Genomic DNA, 21680 nt, shown 5'->3' with positions numbered 1-21680 from the left:
TCCGCCCCGCCGCCGGGCGGCACTGCCCGGGCTGCGCCGCCCACGGCTGCCCAGCCCGGCCAAGGGCGGGGATGCCCTGCCAGGGCGGCCCCCGCCCGCCTTACCGGGCCGACAGGGAAGCTACGCCGCACCGCGGGCACTGACAGCTCGGCTGCCCGGCCAGATCACGGCAGGGCACGGCGGGGCTCAGCTGGCCGCTGCCTGGGCAGCCCGGGGGTGCGGGGGCGCTGCGAGCCGGTTTCCATGTGACTGGCCGGCACAAACGCAAACACGACCGCCGCCCCCGCAGGCACTGCCGCCCCCGCCGCCCCCGCCGCGGTGTGGGAAAAGAGGGGATGGGGTGACCGGTGGGGGAGAGGAGCGACAAACGCCCCCGTCAGCGCTAGCTCCGAGAACCCTCCTCCGCCTCTTTCGCCGCGAACTTGGCAAATCCGGCGCTTGCCAGGCGGCTGTACCCGAGGCTGCGCCTTGCGGGGAACGGAGGCTTTTCCTCAGCCTCACGCCCTGCACGGACGCTGGCGCTGCCACCTCCGCACGTTTCTCGTCATCCCTGTTCTTACAGATGTTTTCTTCTTCTTTCGGAGGCGGCAGAAACAACTACTTTAAAACTACCAGCGGCTTTGATCAAGAAGAGGGGCTGGAGGGCTCTGACGGGGCAGGCATGGCAAGGCAGGCTTCTCCCGGGTTTTCCCTCATCATGGGGAAGGCAGACCCACAGCCCGGGCGGTGCGGGGAGCCCGCCGGCACAGCCTTCGCGGCAACTCAGGCACCGCGTTAAAAATCTGTGTGTGCTGTTTTAGGAGTATCCCCCTCACGCCGTTTCCCCGGAATATCAACTCTTACGCTTGTGTGTGAAAGGAGAACAAGGCTGGAGGCGGGGGAGCCTGGCTGGTATTACTGCGGTACGTGCCCGCTGTCCGGCGTGCCCGGCGTTGGGCAGCGTGGCCTCTCGGATGTTTCAGGAGTTTCTCTCCAGCCAGCCATTTGCGTTACATTGCTTTCCTGGCCATGGTGGGAGGATGGCAGAGATGGCAGACGGGTCAGGCTACCAGCCAACACGGAGATCAGGAGACAGGAGCAAGCAGGCTGAGTGACGTGCCGGTGAGAGATTTGGGTGTGGAACTGAGACGGGAACGGGAGATGCTGCCTGACTTGCATTTCTCCTGACTGCCTTTGTGATGGTTCCACAGGTCCTGCTTAATTGTCACTCCTTCCCCCAAACACTTCCATCCCTTCAGGCTTGAGCTCGATGGGCATGTTCTGCCCATTGGAAAGTGTCTTGCCCAGTTCGGTAATCAGACAGAGTAAATGCAAGTAGCTTCTTTGGCTCCAAAAGTTAGAGTTTCTTCCTCAGTGTAGCAATGAACGTATGGAAAAAGTCCTGCCAAAGATGGACTGGTGAATCAGCAAGCAAGACTTGGCAGATCTGGGTCAAAAGCTACATGTGGCTGATGGCATTGCTGGAGAAACCCCCATTCCAGGCTGACTGTAAATGTTTTGAAACATTCAAACACTGAATTAATTGCCAGTATCAGAAAAGGACATGTTCACCTTTTCTGTACTATGATTGGGAGATCACTGTAAATGCACATGTCTACCCAGGCTTTTATGTTATGATCAACTGTGTATTTTACCCCAGTGTGTAACAGACAGGGAAGTACTACTGTATTGTAGTATAGCCATCCTTAACTTTGTCTTTTCTTGCTTTGGCAACCTGAGGTCTTCCCTTAATTCCCATCTCCTCAGCAGAGAGTTCCTTCCTCTCCATCCCTGCATATACAGATGGCCTAAGGGCAAGGGAGGCAGTTGGCTGTCCTAGTTGTAGTTAGAGAAACAAAAATACGAATTTAGAGAAGCAAAACATGGATCTCTAATTTCCCTGCTACCATGGGTAGAAGTTGACTGAGTTGCCACAGTTCAGTAATTACCCCAGTCATCTGAGACACATGCCATGGTAATGAGCCACATGCATGATCTTAATCTGAGCCCTTATGAAAATAAATAGGCTAGGTTACATACCTTATTTTGCGAGTGGATTGGTTCAGCAACTGTGCGCTGTCAGTTACCATAGCTCCAGGAATGAATGGTGATCTGTTAAATCATGGGAACTTGATTTCATAGCTCTGTCCATCATTTACTCAGTCATTTTTCATCTCCCCTTTTTTTCCTTGGAAATCTTAATGAACTCTTCCCTATCCTAGAATAGATGCAAAGGCTGCACAGGCACCAAACCTCTGCAGACCCCTCCAAACCTTTTCCTGTCTGCATCATTAGCAAATTATGCTGCACCAGTTATTTCAAGAACCTGAAAGAACTTCTCTTGCCTCAGCTGTAACTTTTACTCTACCATGATATACATGAGCAGAGGTGTAAAGCACAAAATAACAAAATAATATTTGCTTACGATGCTCATTTCTTTTTATATAGCACAGCAAAAGAGTGAAAGCCTATTAATTACCGAACTCACAGTCTTGTACCCTGAAGCACCAGCAGAAGCGACTGCCCATTCTCCTGTTCTTCAGTCCCGTTTGGCTGATGGAAAATCTGGATTAAAATGTGGTGAGTACGCTCTGTGATACAGCATGGGAATCTGCCTTTCTCTAGGCTCTTTGGCATTGGGTCTGGCTCTTAAAAGAAGGGCAAAGGGGGTATTTCTAGTGTGCATTGTAATCCCCACAATTGTGGTGCTAGGCTCATTTTTTAGGCAAAGGGCGTTAGTTTGGAGAGGGGCTGCATGAGTGTTTGCCAAGCTCATAAAATGTCTGTGACACTGGCATGTTCAACCCCACCCCCAGACTGCTTTTAACCCTTTCATTTCTATATAGCTTCATCTGTATTTCCTAAGAAAATTTAAACATTTAGGTGACAAAATCCTTGATGAAAAATAGTTTGGGCCTTTAAAAATATTCACCAGAACAATTTCACATTCATGCTTTTGTACAGTCTTTAAAACATTATATTTCCTCACTTTCACTGCTAGTAGTGAATCAAACCTTTAAGGCTACATTTTTCTTCTGCTAAAACTGGCCTATAATATTTCAGGAATTTGAGTTTATAGTATAAACATAACTGAACATGTAAGGAATCTAGTAAGATGAGTCTAATACCAAAGAATTTGTTTGTAAGGTAGCAAAAAGAGGTTAAAATTAGCTCAGCATTAGCTAACATGCACCAGTTAACCAAGCTTTTTCTCTAGTCTAGCATGTAATCTTTTCCTATGATTCCGCTGTTTGAGGGCCATCTTAAAATCAGAAACCAGTTTTGAGCTTAAAAACCAAAGCAAAAATAACAAACTGTAATTTATAGCTAGAAAAAATTGTGAATAGAAGTTAGTGCAGTTAGGTTTAGTTAATAGCAAACACACATCTTTAACCACATAAATCCGTTTCCCATTCTCAGCAATCTAGAAGTTGCAATTTAAGTATTAGTCCCTGTAAGAGAGTTGACTTAGTGTACAATTGTAAAATTCCTGGCTGTGTAATTAGAGCAATTGGAGCTGCGTAGCCTCAAGCTCACAAAATTCTGTTACTATGCTATCCACAGCAAAAAAAAAAAAGAAAAAAGGGAAGATTTTTCAGAGTTATTTTAAATGTGTCTAAAACTGTACACAGCAGACGACTACATAATCCAGACTGAAGCTGATACATCTCTATAATATGGTCACACAGTATTGAATGTAAGAACCGTAGAACTTTGGGGATTTTGTTTTAAAGGTTGGATATTAATTACATGCTTATTGTTCTTTTTTTTTCACCACAGTTGTTTTCTCTAACATTTTATTCTATATATTTTGGAAAATTACCCTACAATTTCCTCTCTTTTCTACTATTCCTCCTATGTGCACTTTTTTCGGTATTTGAAACCCAAGGCCTAGACTGTAATTGAACTGACATTAATGAAAGAATGGACCCAGTGGGCCAAAGCTCATGTTCTTGGGCTCAGCCGTGGTGAGAACCTTCCTAGGCAAGATGCTAATGTAAGATGTTTTCCAAAATTGAAGAGTGGTGTGACTCAAACTCATCTAAACAGTGAGAACATACTTCTCTGAACAGTGTCAGAGAAGGGAAAATGTAAAATCAGTTTTCAAAACCATGTCATATTATATGACTTAAAAAAGCCTTTGGAAAATCTCGACTACCTTACAAAACAAATTTGAACCAAAACACTAACTAATTTATGTAAGCTTATCTTCATTGTACTGAGCTGGGTAATCCCATTTGGTGTGCTGGTCGGGGTGACCCAGCTACAGCCATTCCTCTCTGTGAGGTTTTTGCTCTTTGTTTGCCATGCCAAGAAGAGACTGAGGTTGTGAAAGCAGCATTTCAGAGATGCAATTTACCACTTTGCAGATGCTGGTGCCACTAAAATTCCCTTCATCCTTACCTCTTTCTGTGGTAAGAATGAAAGTAAGTTGTCCAATGCTTAGAATTACCCTCTCTTTCAGAATATTTGTGAAAGAGAAGTAGAGATCTTGTGCCACTCAGCCCAGCAGAACTATCAGAAAGGGAAACTTAATGAGGCTTCTGTGAATATGACTTTCCACAGCTCTGAAAACAGTTCATTTAGAAGTGGCGAGAAGTCTTAGTACAGCACTTTGACATGACGTTTTCCAGTTAGTGGAGTACAGACAGGCCAGGCTTTTGTAAAGTTGGGCAGGACTGACAGGAAGATGGCAGAAGGGACGCTCCGTGCATGGTCTAGCGCCACAATAAAACAGAAAGCTCCTAAGTAAGCAATGGATGTGGCACAATCCCGGTGTTCCTTGTGCAGCAAACTGTGTACACAACATCACGTCTCCACCACTGCAACCAGCCTGCGCCTCTCTTAGACATTGTACCCAGCTCTCCAATCAGCAGGCACAGTTGGAGCTGAAAGTGATGGCAGTAAGGAGCACCATCTGCCTTTGAAACACTGACTGTCATGTGGGGCTTCAGCTACTAACTCCTGGAATTGTTCCTAAAGTTAGTGCCAAATGCCCTTAGAAAACAGTTCTCAAGTGAGCTATGTCTGTACTGAACATTCAGTGTAAGGGTTTCTATATCAAGGAGGCTATTTCTATTTTGATATATAAAATATAGTAATGCTATAATCAGAAGAATTATATCCACTGACAATCCTCTCTGTAAATATTTAACACTCTATGAGATAAGCTTTATTAACGTTGTCCACAACTATGTTTTAACTCACAAGCTGGGTTAAACTTCTACCACTTTTAAATAGTGGTTTGGTTTTGTTTTTTTTTTTTCAGTGTGGTATTTCACAGAAATTTAGAAAGTTTCCATGGTTAGGAGGTAGTGGTATCTCCAGGTTTCATTTTCAAATTTCGAGATGGATAAATTACAACAGAGATTTTGTAGAATTTCATAGTTGGTTACATAATTCTCATCTCACACTTGCGTCATCTGATGCTCCTCTCAGTTAATCCTGATTGATAGCAACACAAATGAAAACAGGATTTGGTTCTGTGTTTAAATCAAAATTAACATGCTATGAATAAAGACAAATACATATCTACTTATGCAAAACAAAGGAAAAGTATCAGGCTCGGTGCTGCTACTATTTCTGTTCAGTTACCTAATTTGTGATTGCCTTAGTTCACCAACAACTCAAAGTGCACAAAGATTTATATGCATATGAAAGGTCACCAATATTAGATTCAACTTAGATTCCTTAATTCTTCAGGGAAAAAAGACCCTTTGAGATATATCATCTCTAGAATTCTCCATGAACTCAACAGGGACTTGAATAGCTGCTTCCTGGTAAATTACTACATGCACTCCCAAAGGCCTACCTTTTACTCATTCCGTCCCCAAATGCAGACCTCATGAACCTGCTGAAATCACTAAATGGTATTAATATGAGACTCATAGCCCTGAAGGATAGAACTTCAATGGACACTGTTATCAGGAAAGCATCTGAAGATGACAGATGACATCTGACATACGTAAAGCCTTATATATAATTCAGACCTAAGTCACAAATATGAGGGAGTAAAAAAGAAAATAACTTACCTCCTTACCTTGACGAATTCTCTCTGAACATATTTGGATTGACATCATATACAATAAATTTTTTCTAGCCACTATCATGTCATGATGTAATCAGTGGTGCGAAGGGTGGCTTTCCCATCACCTACCCTCTGAGGCCAGCAAAGGCTTCTTAACTCTCCCTTCGTACATTTCGTAGGCTTTACACTTTGATATCAATAAGTTAAAAGACAGTAATACTTTTCTTTTTGCTAACGTACCTTGAGACCAATCCTGCTGCTTATTTCTTTTTCCAGAAGATAGAGGCTAGCTAGGTATGGCAAAGGAAGAGGAAGGAGGTCTTCCAAAGATGTCTAGTCGTACAAATCCAGAAGGTCTTGGTCCAAAATGAAGTACGCAAGTACACAGTTGTTTCACCACGGTGTCATTGGGCAGACATGGTCATGCAGGGACAAGACAGAGTAGTGCTTCTCTCTTCAGAAAGGGTTGTGGACACCTTCCTCCCCCTGCTCCTGTAAGCAACACATAGTTAGAAACCAAAAAACTCTCCTTGAATTATCAAGGAAGGGACTGGAGAAACTGTCTGGGGTGGAGGAAATATGGATTATCTGGACAACATCACTGTGCTGATCCAAAGCCAACTGATATTGAGAGATTTTCTACTGATTCCAACTGTTTTTTCTAAATCTTTTGCATCACTTGCAAGCATGGACAGTAATGACTGGTGGTTCTACACAACTTTTCTTCTCTCATTTGCTCCCCTTTTTCTTTTGAATGTGAAGTTAATCACATCTTAAGCCTACCTCTAGCTAGTTGTACTGGTGCTACATGAATCTTCACAGGAATCTGCTGTTTACTGGCCCCGAAAAGACAACGTGAAGGTAAAAAGTCTGCCATGTGCTTTAAACACCATGTATCTGACATGATGTGGTTGATGAACCTTTGGAACCTTTTTATTTCTCTGTCTTCTTCTGGCTTGCCAGCTTTCCTCACCCTGCAGTCTCAGTCAAGGGGAGGGGTATAAATTATTACATAATTAAAATGAAACAACACTCCCTTTCTTCAAGTGAGTCATCTGCAGGTATCCAGAACATGTACAGCATGAAAATTACCTCCAGTTCAGGGTATTAAGAATACAAAAGTAGCTCCTTAGAGGTCTTCTAGAAAAATAAGAATGGATCACATCTAACTTATAAATAAAGAGAACTACTTTCCTGCAGTTCATGGTTGCAGACTAGGATAACCAGATTACAAGGCTTCCAGTGAATTTGCTGCACAGGGTGATACAGTGCTGTGTCGCTTCAGGGACAGCCCAGAAAACAAACTGTGATGCAAAGGGCTGTGCTTGGTTCCTCCTCTGCCCCCATGGCAAGAGCTCTCGTGGCAGCAGCTGGTGTCTGGCTCAGCGCTTGCTGTCCAGCCTGTTGGCACAGTTTATCTTTCCATCAGAGTGGGAGGTGAGCCAGAGCCACACCTTTTCTCCACCTTCTTCAGCAGAGATGGATGACAAGAGAGGAAAACAATAATCCCACAGAGACCCGTCTTTTCTTACAATGCAAGTATCTATCACAGAAAGGCCTTAGTGGCCATGAAGGGTCTAGGATAAAGACCACAAACTCTTCAGTAAATAGGCATGTGTCCATAGGGATTTAAAGGAATAAATTGGTTTTAAACTTATTCATAAGACGATGCAATATTAAAGGAACCAAGAGATTTACATACATTTTTTTCTTTTACTAGAAGATAACAAATAAAGGTGGAAATCCTCCTAAAGTACATTAGACTAACACTTGCAATAACTATGGAGGTGCTTTCACAACACTGACCTGTGTTTTAAGTCTGTCTCAAAAGCCCCATTAACTTTAGTTATCGGTACTGAACCAAAACACACATGGCAGTCTTCACAAACTTTCACTCAAAATGTGTTTTGAAACCTGTCTGCATATTACAAGGGAAAATTAAAAGTCAGAGAGTGACATTTGAATTGTTCATGTGTACTTTGCATTTTATGTGCCATACTACCTCAGTTGTTCATAGAGTCATATAATATCCTGAATTGGAAGGGACCCACAAGGATCGTCGAGTCAAACTTCTGGCTCTGGACTGGAACACTCCAAAAATCACGTGTCTGAGAGCATTGTCCAAACACTTCTTGAACTTGAAGGAATTGTCTGCTCGAGTCAGACCCTGTGGGTGCACAACAAGAGTAACCAGCTATGGGTCTTGCAGCAACGTCTGCAGCCTAAGTCATTGCTTATGTGAAGTTTACTCAGGGTGCTTGGTGTGAGCAGCCTCCTGGTTGTTCTCATCCTTGCACATGAAGAAGATAACCTTGGGTCCTGCTTGGATGCAGGAACATGGTGGGGTCCCACCTGCAGACATCGTACGTGCCACAGACACAAGGTATCCATGCCATCCCCCACAGCAGCCTCGTCTGGTGGCTACTGAAACCACCTCTGTCGAGTTGCCCAATCCCAGCTGAGCTGTTGCAAAGCTTACAACGTATCTAAAACAACAGGTACAGCTCCCAGTGTATTTTAATGTCATAGCATAGGAGAATCTTTGTGCAACTTGAGATGTGGTGCTTTTAACCCTTTGAAAAACATGGTGTGTGCAAGAGTGACACTGAAAATCCACAGTACTTTGCTACCATGTTTTCAATTTTAAGGTGATTCCCTATAAAATTATTAAGTACCATTCACTTACACATTACAACTGTACTTCCAGACTGCTGTCTAATACAGATCTTGAAGACTACATTTGTTACTCTACTACTTTATGAATACCTCATTCCTTCCTGATGAATGAACAGTAAACATGTTTAAACCTGGAATTTTCAGATGGATGTAACATAGACTGTAAAATACATGTATTTATCAATACCTATATAATGTTATGATTCTAGAGTTTTGTTTTCTTTGGGGTGGTTTTTTTTTGTGTGTTTTTTTGTTTGGTTTGGTTTTTGTTGTTGTTTGTTTGGGGTTTTGTTTTGGTTTGGTTTTTGGGTTTTTGTTGTTGTTGTTTTTGTTTTGTGTGTGTGTTTGTTTTTTTTTCATGCTGACTTACATGGACACTCTGGATGCCTGTGGCTTCTCCTGAGATCACACTTGAAGAATGGCATCCAGCTCTGGGCCCTCACCACAAGACAGCCATAGACCTGTTCGAGTGGGTCCAGAGGAAGGCAACAAAAGTGGTCAGAAGGCTGCAACACCTCCCTTATGAAAAAAAGTCTGAGAAAATTTGGGATGTTCAATCTGGAGAAGTGAAAGCTCCTAGAAGATGTTACTGCAGCCTGTCAATAATTGAAGAGGGCTTATAAGAAAGATGCGGACAGACTTTTTACCAGGGCCATGTAGTGATAACACAAGGGGCTAGCAGTTTTAACTACAAGGGAGTAGATTTAGATTGGACATAAGGAAGAAGTTCTCTACTTCTCTACTCACCATGAGGGTGGTGAGAGACTGGAACAGATTGTCCAGAGAAGTTGTGGAGGCCTCATCATTGGAAATGTTCAAGGTTAGATTGGATGGGGCTTTGAGTAACCTGGTCCAGTGAAAGATGTCCCTGCCAATGCCAGATGGGTTGGACTATAGATGATCTTTAAAGGTCCCTTCCAACCCAAACCACTCTTTGATTCTTGAATGCCCACATGAGGATTTGAATATCTGTGTTAGTGGACTCAAGTGAGAATGTGGGATTCATCATTGGCAAAGTAAGGTCAACTTGTAGTGGAACCCCAGGATTCAGAACCCTTATCGCTTATTGAAGTTTTTTCAAGGGAAACAGAATCTGGCAGATGAGCCAATAAAATGGATAGGAACTCATCCCTAGTTTAAATTTTATCATAGAAGCTCACAATTTAATCAGTGGTTCTGCAGTCGTCCAACAGTATGATCAGAAAAAAGGCTGTGGAAAACTCAGGGAAGGAAATTTTAGTGAGCATGATTTCTTCAACAGTCTTGTGACAATCTGTATCAAGAAAATAACCGATGAAAGTCTTAATAACATTTCAATTATTGGATTAAATCTTGGAAGAAACTAATGATTGAGAAAGGGAAGTGAGCAATTGGAAGGAAAACAAACCCAAAACAAAATAACAAAAATTCCCCAAGGTCTTATTGCAAAATTAGGCTTTTAAATGTTTGTATGCAGCCCCTCTCCACTGGGAGGCCTCTGCCCCTGCTCCCTGGAAACGTGGGGCTCATAGTCCCAATATGAAGCTGTGGGAGGAGGGGTCAACTCCTTTCCGAAGGTGGCGCAGTGAGTATGGTGTCACTACCTCCTGGAAAAGAGAACTGGCTGGCTTTATTTTAATCATGATATCTGCCTTAGTAATCCCTGCTATGCTTTAAACAAAACCAAGCATCCTTTTACTTTTATTTCAAGTGCAAGTAAAACACGTGGACATGAAAGGAGACGCTCTGGGGAGGCAGATGATGAAAGATCCTGCTAACACCATCATAAAAGCGAAGCTGCAGCAGGGAGCTGAAAGGATGCCCTGGGTAGATTTGTTATCAGACCTTCCAATTTTGAAGAGAGAGAGGTATAAAAATAAGACCAAAGATTTTGAGTTCCTGAGCCCATGGCTGCTCTGATGAGCTGAAGCTATCAGATTGAACACACCATCAGTGGGATAAGGATTTCAGCCACTTGTGAAGGACTTGTATTTTTGTCTCATATTCCCAGGCATTCTTATGTTAAAAAAACAAAAGGAAAAACACCTAGGCAGCAGAACGATCTTTAACTCAGTCCCTTTGAGTCTTGAACCTGACGACTGGCCCCAAAAATCAAAGAACAACCTCCCCCTTAGACATCTCTGAACCCCAGCAGAGGAGATCCTTTGCCATCCAGTGGGGTGAGGGGAAGGTAAACAGAAAGCCCCAACAGACGTGCCCTAAATATTTCTTTTGTACATTGTGTTACTACGCTCGAGAGGCATTGCTGAGAAATGGAGTTTACAAACTGGGGAAAAGTTTGCAACTATAACAGTGATATTTATAGTTTTCTAATTTATTTGAAACTTTGTGAAATGTATCTGGGCAAATGGCTGTCCCAGTCTAAGGCAACAGCTAACGTCAAGCTCTGTGAGCAAGATTAGTGGTTATGCTTAGCCAGCTTGGGCAGGGGATTCACAAGATTTTGTCCTGCAGACTGTATACACATAGGAGGCAGAAAAAAACCATTTTCCTGCCTCCTTGAAGATCCATGTCCAGCTCCCCATTTGGTTCAGTTCAGCCTGCTGGCTGTGGGTAGTTCTCAGCATTAAAGCACTGTAGAAATCCTGCAGCCTCAGGAGTCGTGCAGGTGGCTGTGCCAGGTTGGGACCGGCCAACCAAGAGTGAAGGTGCTTTTGGCAGAGCTGCCAGGGCCTACGAAGATGGAGGAGCCAGAGGCGCAACCATCAGGGAGCCAAGCACCTACCAAACCATTGCTTTACAGGGCAGTTTATCGCCTAACAAATCTTAGCTTTCACTTACTTTACATGATGGGAAAAAGTCTACCCTGGAAATTACTTCCTTAGAGGAAAAAGACTACGAACTGTTATAGCTAAAGAATAACTGTAACAGTCAGTTACTATCACTGTTTATCTACCTGGTCAGATTTTTGTTCTGTCTTACAAAAATAACCCCAAGTCCCAAATCTTTGTTAACTGTTTGATTCGTGTCTGCCTCTTACTTATGCCTCTGCTTTTGAAATAGTAGAGTTCAGTATAATTTTTCCAGTTGTCCAGGTGTGGCCTCAAGACACTGCTTTTGGAGCAACTCCCTTCAACTGGAACTCAGACCTTGTTGCTGCCAGTCATGGCCTGGCAGGAGCGTTACTTTTGAACAACAGCAGCAGTGTTTCAAGGAAATGACTAACCTCTTCTTTTTCCAGAGGATCCCTGCTACCACTGGCATGTAGGATGGAAGATATGTAGTCTGAGGATATACTAAGACTGTGTAGTCTATCTCATTAGTTAGAAAAGAAAGCAAACAAGAGGATTCTAGGAAGAAAAAAGGGCAATGTATTAAAATAATTAAATACCATCTCAGACTCCAACAGACTCCTTGTCTCTGAGCAATTATGAATAATGCTGGGTACATGGGATGAAATTTAATTTAGACTGCAGTTTCATAGTCACTTCAAGCTAATCTAAGTTGGCACAGATTATGAAAAGAGGAACCGTGCCTGCCTGTTTGTCCCTAACAAAGCCATTCCCTCTTTTTTTCCCCCTCTTCCCACCACAGCTTCACACACAGAGCAGCTTTATTTGTCTGTGCATGGCATGCAGAGGGGCAGGCGGTGTGCCAAGAGGGACAAGCCCACTGCTCCCAGAAATACTTTCAGTCTCCTCATGCCCTCTTCTTGGTTGCAGCCATCCTGATTACAAAAAACCCCAATGAACAACAGGGAAAGGTTTTGCTCACCCAGATAAGTTTCCTGGTTTGGGATGGGGTGAGGTAGGAGGGTGGTGCAGTTATGTCTTCAAGCTGTGATGACAGTAGAGCAACATACTTTGAGTACTGTGAAACAGGGGAGCTGTAAAGACACTTGGACTAGAAATGCCCTGGAGTAGGCACTAATTCTGGCATTTCCTAGCTTAACACTGTTTTATATTATTGGTGTGTAACATATTAAATTCTAGAGATCACAGCCCATCAGCCCTGATTCACTGGTGACTTGTCCAAATAAATACAGGCAAGTGCAATGCTGTGTATTCTAGACATGAAGGAAAAAAAGGCTCTTTTTACATATACATATATATATATATATAAATATATATAAATTGTTTGGCCCATTAAGATATCAACACCCTTCTATCCCTGTGTTTATCTTTGGATACTCTGAGACACTGGCCACAATTAATGCTTTGGAGTTGTTAATCCTAAATCAGGGAGCCCAAGCTGAACTCAGCAAACATAGGGAAAGTACATGCCTGTGTGCGTACATCTAATTCTACTTTTTCTGAAGTTTATGTGTATTTTCCTGAGTGCAACCTCAGTCCCACAGCTGGACATCTATGCTTGTTTTAATGTAATTGCACAAGACAAAATACAACTAAAACATAGCAGCCTCATTTAGAATACTTAAAACCAAATTACAAATAGGTAATTGAGGTCACATGCTCATTTTGCAGGAAGCTGGCTTTCTCCTGCATCACAAGAGCTGAATAACTGTAAGTCAGTCACTCAGGTGCAAACCTTTTTGAGATCTGCTCTTCACCGCCAGGGGTATGCCAAGGGTTCTCATATAAACAAGCACTGTTTACAGATACCTTCTCAGTGGTGGCACTCTATTGTTAAACATTAATTCTTAGGAATGTGTATGTTGTGCAACATTTACACATGCTATTTGGATCTGTTAGCAATTTGAAAGAATGCTTCTGGTAATTTGGGAGCAAAGGATAGGTCTGGGAGTGTTTCCTACACAAAATATAAGTGAAAAATAAATGTAAGAGTAAGCAATTTTTATTGGTTTTATTTATTTATTTACTTATTAATGGTGCCCTGAAATTTGTTTTACAGCCATTGAATATTTTTAAAGAGGGCAAAAAAGACCTTGACAGTTGGTCCCACCTGGTATATTTGCATTCTGCCAGTGGAGGAGAACAGACACACAAGTGGTAAAAGTGATTTGGCAAAAAAGGCTAGGGAAGTAACGTCAAGATTTGGGATCATTTCTGGGAAGACAAACAAGCAAGTACATTATTTTTACTGCAAGGTTCCTGTGGAGAGCAGCAGAGGTGAGACATCTCTGGTCCACCTGTTGGTGGAGAGGAAGAAGAAAAATTCTCCGGAGAGAACAGAGGGAACACTCCTATTTGCCAGGGAGCCTGCAGCAGTAGTTATGAACACTCTAAGTTTTCTTTGTCTTAGGAGATAAGGAAGTGAATCAGAAACTCAAAAAGAGACTCAAGGAGGAAAAAAAGAGGAATAACTTTCTTGCCAGCAGGCAACTGCCTGGCCTACAGTTATAGTTTGGAAGAGATGCTTGGGCAAATGCACCTCACTGTCCACACCATACACAGAGTTTGGGTGTTTGTTTAGGGGATGGGGGTGATTTTGCAGTTTGATATGTTACTTTGGAGTATGTTACTTTGGAGTTATTTCATAGAATATTTTGGGTTGAAAGTGACCTTTAAAGGTCATCTGATCCAACCTATCTGCAATAAGCAGGGACAGCTTCCACTAGACCAGGTTGCACAGATCCCGATCCGGCCTGGCCTTGAATGTTTCTAGGAATGGGACATCCACCACCTCTCTTGGCAACCTGTTTCAGTGTTTCACTACCATCATCATAAAACTCATGGACTATGAAGTGAGCCCACAAGACTGTCAGCAGGGTACATGTCAGCAGGTACTGTCAGCATGCTCTAGCAACTTCAAGGACTTACTGTTTGCTATTTTATGGTATGTTCTGCTTTTTGCTTACCCCAGGTTGGTAATCACTAAGAAGAACTTCCAGTTTGCTTTCTTTGGATATTTATCAATGTAATACTGGGTTGCTCTGTTCAGTATCTAGAGGCTTCCAGTAAAAGAAGCTGGTAGAGTTATTTATTGAGAAGTATTACATCTGATATCATTACTTCTTGGTAAAAGGTTTAGTTTGTTGTTTGCTGGGATAATGGGAATACAAGTCAGTGACCATGAGAAAACACACATATACACAGAATGCATAAATGTGTTAAGACTCTTGTGTAAGGAAATTCTAACTGACCCTAGTAGGCAGAGTTATTTAGAATGCACTTAGAGTATCTCACTCAGTGAAGCACAGCACACAGAGAAGAAGTTCAACATGTACCCTGGAATCAGAGCTGGTCCATATTTTTAGACTCTAAACTCAGAGCATGCCTGCACAAGGGTGCCATTTCAGTATCTTTTCAAGAGCCTGACTCTTGTTGGGGACATTTTTCAAAATGCCCATGGTAGGGAGAAATTGTCTACCTACATGTAAAGTCAGGAAAAATTCCTCTGGGAGTCACAGTGGCTCAGGAACAGCTGAGCTATGCCAAACTGGAATAAGTTCAAAGGGAGCACTGCCTATGATCAATTCATTACATAAACCTCAGATAAGGGAGTGGCAAGAAACTTTCCTGCCACCAACCATGAAAAATAGTTAAGGGGAAACAAACCATCCACCGCATGGGCTTTTAACAATGTACTCAATCTTGGTAGCGTAAGGGCCCCAATGGGCCTGGTGGTAAACGCAGAAGAAATCAAAACCAGAAATCAAGCCTCTGTTCTGAGCCATAATGCTATTTCTTCTAATATCTCCAGGCACATACAGCAGCTGCAGTTAAGTAGATAGCCTTAGGAAATAACTTCTTAATTCAAGAAAGCAGGAGAAAAGTCATTCTATTTCCTCACATTCTTTTTGCAGAGTCTGTTGCTCAAGTTATGAAATTCCTATGAAATGTAATAATGGAAGACAATCCTGTGTAGCAAGGACCTACAGAAGTTAAAAAACACCCAAACTGGATCTCAAGCAAGTCCCACACAGGTTTCCATGAACTGATGAATTTCTTTGGGCATCAAACCACTGGGCACATGTGGAGGATCCTACTGCCTCAGGGCTGGTAAAGCCTCTGTGCACAGGTCTTATCAGGAACTAAATGCAAAACAAAATTTGAAGCTGTGTTTTGTACTAAATCTGTCATAATTCAGTACTTGGTCTTGTGTATATTGTGATGTAAGTGGCTAGGACCCCCACACAGTTTCTTTGCATGCTGTTCAAGAAAATACTTTTAAAATCCATGGGGGAGAAGAAAAAAGCTTATGGTCATGGTTTAAGCACAACTCTTGTAACACTTCAGCATGCCCTGGAGAGTGCCTAGTTGGAGTAATTAGCAGGAAGCATTTATTTGTTCAAATAAGTTCACATTTGGCAGAATTCTACGAACTACTTACCAAAAGGCTTCTAAGAATTTTACAACAACAATGAACATGAGTAAGAGGTAAGGTAACACCTGTCCTGATGAAGGTGGGAAAGGGGTGTAAAGAAAAAAAAATTTAAAAAAAAAATCACAGAAATACCTAAGCAGATGACTTCCTAAAACACTTACTTACGCCTCTACTTTTGAAATACTAGAGTCCAAAACTTCCTGAGGATTAAGTGGGAACTTCTGGGATTCACACAGAATTAAGCTATGTAAAGCTAATGAAAGGCAATTTGAGAACATCCCCAAAACCTTAAACCTTCCAGGGAGAAACTGTAGCCACTTCTAGGAATTCATAAAAGAGGTTGGACAGGAGCCATTCCTCCCTCTGAGGTTGTCATTTTTCATGTCAAGAACAACTGAGTAAATTTTTCTCCTTTTTCTCTAGGGACTGGGTTGTTGCAGAGAGTAACACACTCAGTTCTGGGCAGGAGAGCTCTCCAGGAGAAAGGCTGTGCCCAGCAGCTTCCCAAGAGGCCAGGGCCACATGAAATCCAGATCTCTCCTGTTCACCAACTCATTAAAAGGAGAATGAGAGCTTTTATAACTATTTAAGTAGAACTTAAATCTTACAGGTATCTCTTCTCTGATAGGAGAACACCTTTTATTACTGTAATTAAAGTCCTTTTCTCACATGTCTCAGGAGATGCACATTTTGCTGAGCTGCATAAGAAGTCCCACCCTAAGGCAGACCCGCTGGCACAGTGAACATCCAATTCCGTTCAGTGCCGGCACCAAGAAAAATATACTGACCTCATTCTGAGGGAAAAGAAAGTTTGTGTGCAAGCAGAACCTGAACAGGATCTTCCTGAAGAGGTCAGGTTAGAAATCTGAATAACCAGTGAAATGTTTCCTCGTGGACAAAATGTATTACATGCATGAGAAATGAACCAAACTATTTCCCATATTACCATGGTCCTTTTCATCATGTGTGTCAACATGTCTTTGCAATTCTTTATCATCATCACATTAGGGGTCAAAAGCGGCATTTAAAATTGCAAAACATACCAAAGCTACCTCATAAATCTCAATTAGGTACAAAATACCTTAAAAAACCAATTCCTTAGCCATTATTCCTCTCTGCAGTATAAGTTAGAGTAGAAGATTATAAGAGTCTCACATGCCCCAGAAAAAATTAATCTGGCAGCGTCTTTATTCTCTCTTTGCAATTCCCTGACAGCCAGGTTCAGACCAGGACAACAGACAGGGCTTAGCCTGATGCAGAGGAATTCTCCATCTAAGTGCCCTAAGTCAGATCAACAACAACCCAAACACCCAAGCAAACAAAAAACCTCCAAATATACTAAAAATAAACCAACCAAACCCACCAAACCCCACAATTTTGTCAGAACAGCCAGATTAGCTCTGACTAAAAATCCACCAACAGCAAGCATCTGTGGAAGTGATAAGATTCAGAATGAAAGTTTAAAAGATAAATTCAGGTGCCTTAATAAGTGTTCAGCTAGATAATGTTCCATTTGTTTTTAATTGAAGTTTATATTCTTTATAGCTGCATGATTTTCCTTAAAGTGAAGGAATAAGGAGAGAGGAGGAAGTTTAGCAACACCATAATTACCTACTTAGGGCAAATCCTCCCATCAGATTCATGAGACAGATTTCAGATAAGCAGCTCAAATGAAGGATTATCTTGCTAGCAATGCGGAAATGTTGATCAGCTTGATATTTCCATTCTGCAGACAAGAGTTCATGCTGGCTGCTCACTATTTTCTGCAAGGAGGTAAATCTCCACAAAGGTGGCAGGTCTGATCCAGAGGGGATTTTGTTTTTAGAACCTCTGCACATGACCATCTTGTACCTGTCTGTTTTCAGGAAGAAATGAGATCTGAATTTAAATGTTTCTCAGCGGCCCCCTTTGAGGAGGGTTACCGGGCAGATGGATGCCCTGATGGTGTGGTGGATGGATTGGAGCACATTGAATATGCGCTAATATGATGTCTTAACACTAGCACTTGAGAGCATCACAGAGTACTCAAGCGTTCTGGAAATACTAAGCTCAATTAAAAATATAATCTCCTATGACTGATAACACCCTCAGAATATGTTTCATGGCATTTAAATAGAACCCATCTAGCCAGTAGATTTAAATTTCAAGGAAAAAAGGCCTATCCCTCACCAGAAATATGCTGAAAAAAAGTATACAAAATTTAAACTGGAGCCTTGTCATATGCTTAACAGTCTTGTATTCACCAGTCTTGTCTGGTGTCTGGTCAACCAATGTGACTGAAAAAGTGGAACACTTCCATTCCCAATGGAAAAGAGAGATAATATTTTGTGGCATCTCATGCCTACCATGCACTTTTCACTCCATTTGCCTCATTCAAAAGTTGGAGGAATGGCTTGAGCAAAATCCTAATTTCAGTTTCAGGATCTAAAAGCAGTTTGCTCAACGGTCTATCTGTTCATTCTTTATGCAGTAGAAAAACACATATACATTGGTGAGTTATGTTTTTAACAAGAAAGAATGGACCAGATGCATTGGGGGGAGGGGGGGAAGATAATACAAAAGATTTATTATTGCTGTACTTACAGAAGTAGTACCAGTCTCTTAGATTTTTTTACTTGAATAGGGATTGCATATTTCAGCACAATATATAAAAAATATTCTACGTCTCCAGCTGATATATTTCCATTTCCATTGTTTGACTTATGCAAATATGTTACACGGTTTGCCTTTGGGCAAAATTAAACATTGTCCATTATGAGAAAAGAAAAGGTGCTATAGTCATATCATACAATTTTCCCACAAGATAAGTAGCCATGTTTTATAATTGGCATCAGAATTCTTCAGAGAGGCAGCTGTTAGTTTAAAGTACATGAAAGTGGATTTCTTTGTATTTTGTAATAAGTAGAGTGAATCTGTTAGAACTAAAAAAAAAAAAAATCTGTTTAGAACTTGGAACCTAGCCTACTCCCACCCTTATTCAGATAAAATCCCATCCCAATACTCCTCAAACAAAAATAATTTTTGCTGAATGCATGCCTAAACAGATAAGCCTCACGGTAAGATTTCCAACAAATGCTCAGAAGACTTAGATATCAAATTTCCATCAACTGAAAAAATCCCCCTTTCTCTCCAAGAACGTTGAGATAAGATCGTGTGCAGACATCACATCATACTCTGCTCATGTCTGTGTGCTTAGCTATGAAGCACTCATATCATTCCTGAAATTATTCATCCTCGGATTCCCAGACATGTTAGCTGAGTTTGAGAGTTACGGTCTCTTGGCAATTGCCATTTCTCCTTCAGTTTTTCTCTACATGGGCAAGACCTTAGAGTACCATGGCTGATCTCAAGAACGTCAGTGGTAAATGGGAAGGATGCTCATACTGCCATAACAAAATCTCTTCAAGCCCTACAACTCAAACTCAGTACTATTATCTCCACTCAAGCAGCTGCTGCCTGTCAGGCAGAAGCAGATCCTTGTGCTCATAGAGAAGAAGACAGATATCTTTTTGCTTGTTTCACTAGCTCTGATTTCAGAGCTGATCGAGGGTAGCCGCATTTCTGGAGGTAACCCCATACTGGAGAAAACGGTCAAATAACATAAAAAATAAATGCAGTAAGCTCTCTGTGACATGCACACACAAACAACGATTATTTGTATGCTTCCAAGCATATGACCACTTACTGAATGTAGAAACCAAATGAACAGGTAAAGTGTTGATCATCTCTCAGACAGCAGAATCACTAGGTGGGATCATTTGCATTATCACCCTTATCCTCTTTTTCAGTGATTAATCAGACTCACAGGATGGTTTTGGTTGGAAAGGACCTAAAAGACTGTCTATAGTCCAACCACCCTGCCAAGGGCAGAGGCACCTTTCACTAGACCAGGTTACTCAAAGTCCCATTCAACCTGGCCTTGAACACTTGTTGGGATGGCGCATCTGCAGCTTCTCTGGGCAACCTGTTTCAGTGCCTTATCACCCTCACAGTAAAGAATTTCTTCCTACTAGCTAATCTAACCTACTCTCAGTTTGAAGCCATCACCCCTGGTCCTATCACTATATGCTCTTGTGAACAGTGCCTTTCCAGCTGTCTTGTAGGCCCCCTTCAGGTACTGGAAAGTGCCGTAAGGTCTCCCTGGAGCCTTCTCTTCTCCAGGTTGAAAAACCTCAACTCTCTCAACCTGTCTTCATGTACCTTGTTGATAATGCACACACTCATGGGTAATGAACTTTCTTTACTGTATAATAAGATAAATAACAACATCTCAAACATACTTCTGTCTTTCTTCTTGCAGTCTTTCCAGCATACATAGTTGCTGAAAAATGGGAACAGCTGTGTACAAAAGCCTGGGTATATATATCCCAAAGGCACTCTCTTGATTGCCCAAGCAATGCTATCAGGATTGGCTCTGCCTGCAGTAGCCAGACCACTGTGACCCAAAAAAACAGCCAAGAAGGACTTTTAGTAAGGATTTTAGTAAGCATCCAGTAACAGAATGAAGTCCAACATGTCACTTTTAGACTACAGTTATTTCTTTAAAAAAAATGCTTTACTGACGGGAACAATTCTCATTTTAGATTCACTACTGCTGTAAAATACTGTTTTCATTTTCCTGTGCTCACCGCACAGACAGCCTGCAAGGCTCAGCTTTATAGCAGCAACAGCACTGTATATAATCCCCTTTTACCCCTGTTCCTCCTATGGACAGCTCTTAAAATATAAGAAAAAAATATCCTTTAGATAGTTATGTGTAAGGTGAAATTTATGGTGAACATTAAAAACAGTTTTAAACAGTGCAGTCTGCAGCCCCTTTAAAATCCAATAGATTGTCTAAGATCCTTACAAAGAGTCTTTCTGCAGTCACTGCATAAGAGAGAGAGAAGGGAGAAGCAGAGGGAAGTGATGCCCTCGGTGACCTTGCCCAAGCCCAAGCTTGTGGCTTGACAGTGACTGCAGAGCTGATACTCGCTTGCATTGGTCTTTGCAGTAAATCTCACTCAGGTTGTTCTTGTGAAATAAGTTGTACTTCCTGCAGGAAAAAGAAAGTACCTGTAAAGTACAAGTGCTCTGAAAGTTAAGTCTTGTTTACTTTGTTTGTTGTAGGGTAGTTGCTGGTTACCTTGGTTTTTTAATAGCAGATGGAGCTCTCAAAGACCTGAGGACTTCTTGGGCACTAATAAGTGCTCTCAACTCTTACTGAAGTCAGCGGTATTATGGGATTGTTACCTTCAGGCATTTAACTTGGGTAACTAAGTTCATCTGCTCTTACATTAGACATTGCCTCCAGGAGATAGAGTTGAGTTCTGAGTACTCCAGTTTCTTAATTTGTAGAGAAATGGGAATCCTTCTTTCTTTCTCTATTAAGTATAAAGGGAGATAGAATTCTGATAGCTGGGAAAGTCAGACAGGGTGAAAACCTGCATCTGGATCTCTTTGTAGCTGATAAATAGAGTTTAGTCCACATAATACTGATATAGAGTGAGAGCAGAAAAAAGTTCTTGCCAAGTCACTTGCCTAAAATGCAGCAGTCTCTAATGTCCTTATAATTTCAGTCATATCAAATGGCAAGGAAGACAGTCAAAATAGTACAAAATAAATGAAGACCAAAAATTTTCCTTAGAGCATTTGAAAGAGAAGAAAGTTCCTTTAAGTCTACAACTTGAACGTTGCAGTCCTTTACCTCAGCTTCTCCTCCTTCAACTCATTCCATTCCTTGCTGTTATATTGTGCTTTTTCTTGGCAAAAAGCACTCTTTGTCGGCTTATCCAATTTGCAAACAAATCACATTTATAGACATGAGAAT

General features: G+C 41.8%; 1 long non-coding RNA gene across 2 annotated transcripts; it reads right to left on the bottom strand.

Annotated features, from left to right (window-relative positions):
• Window positions 1-2072: 2072 nt before the first annotated feature.
• Window positions 2073-18320, bottom strand: LOC113966167. 2 transcript variants are annotated; one of them, XR_003533730.1, is made up of 3 exons: window positions 18217-18320; window positions 6248-6499; window positions 2073-2197 (listed from the first exon to the last, which is right to left on the bottom strand). It is a non-coding gene; the product is annotated as an uncharacterized LOC113966167 (long non-coding RNA). The 2 variants fall into 2 exon arrangements; XR_003533726.1 differs by lacking the exon at window positions 2073-2197 and adding an exon at window positions 3834-4044.
• Window positions 18321-21680: the final 3360 nt, after the last annotated feature.

The sequence above is a fragment of the Neopelma chrysocephalum genome, unplaced genomic scaffold (assembly GCF_003984885.1).
Source record: "Neopelma chrysocephalum unplaced genomic scaffold, ASM398488v2 Primary Assembly neopelma1_22b, whole genome shotgun sequence".
Classification (NCBI taxonomy): Eukaryota; Metazoa; Chordata; class Aves; order Passeriformes; family Pipridae; genus Neopelma; species Neopelma chrysocephalum.
This window is presented reverse-complemented; position numbering and strand designations above follow the sequence as displayed.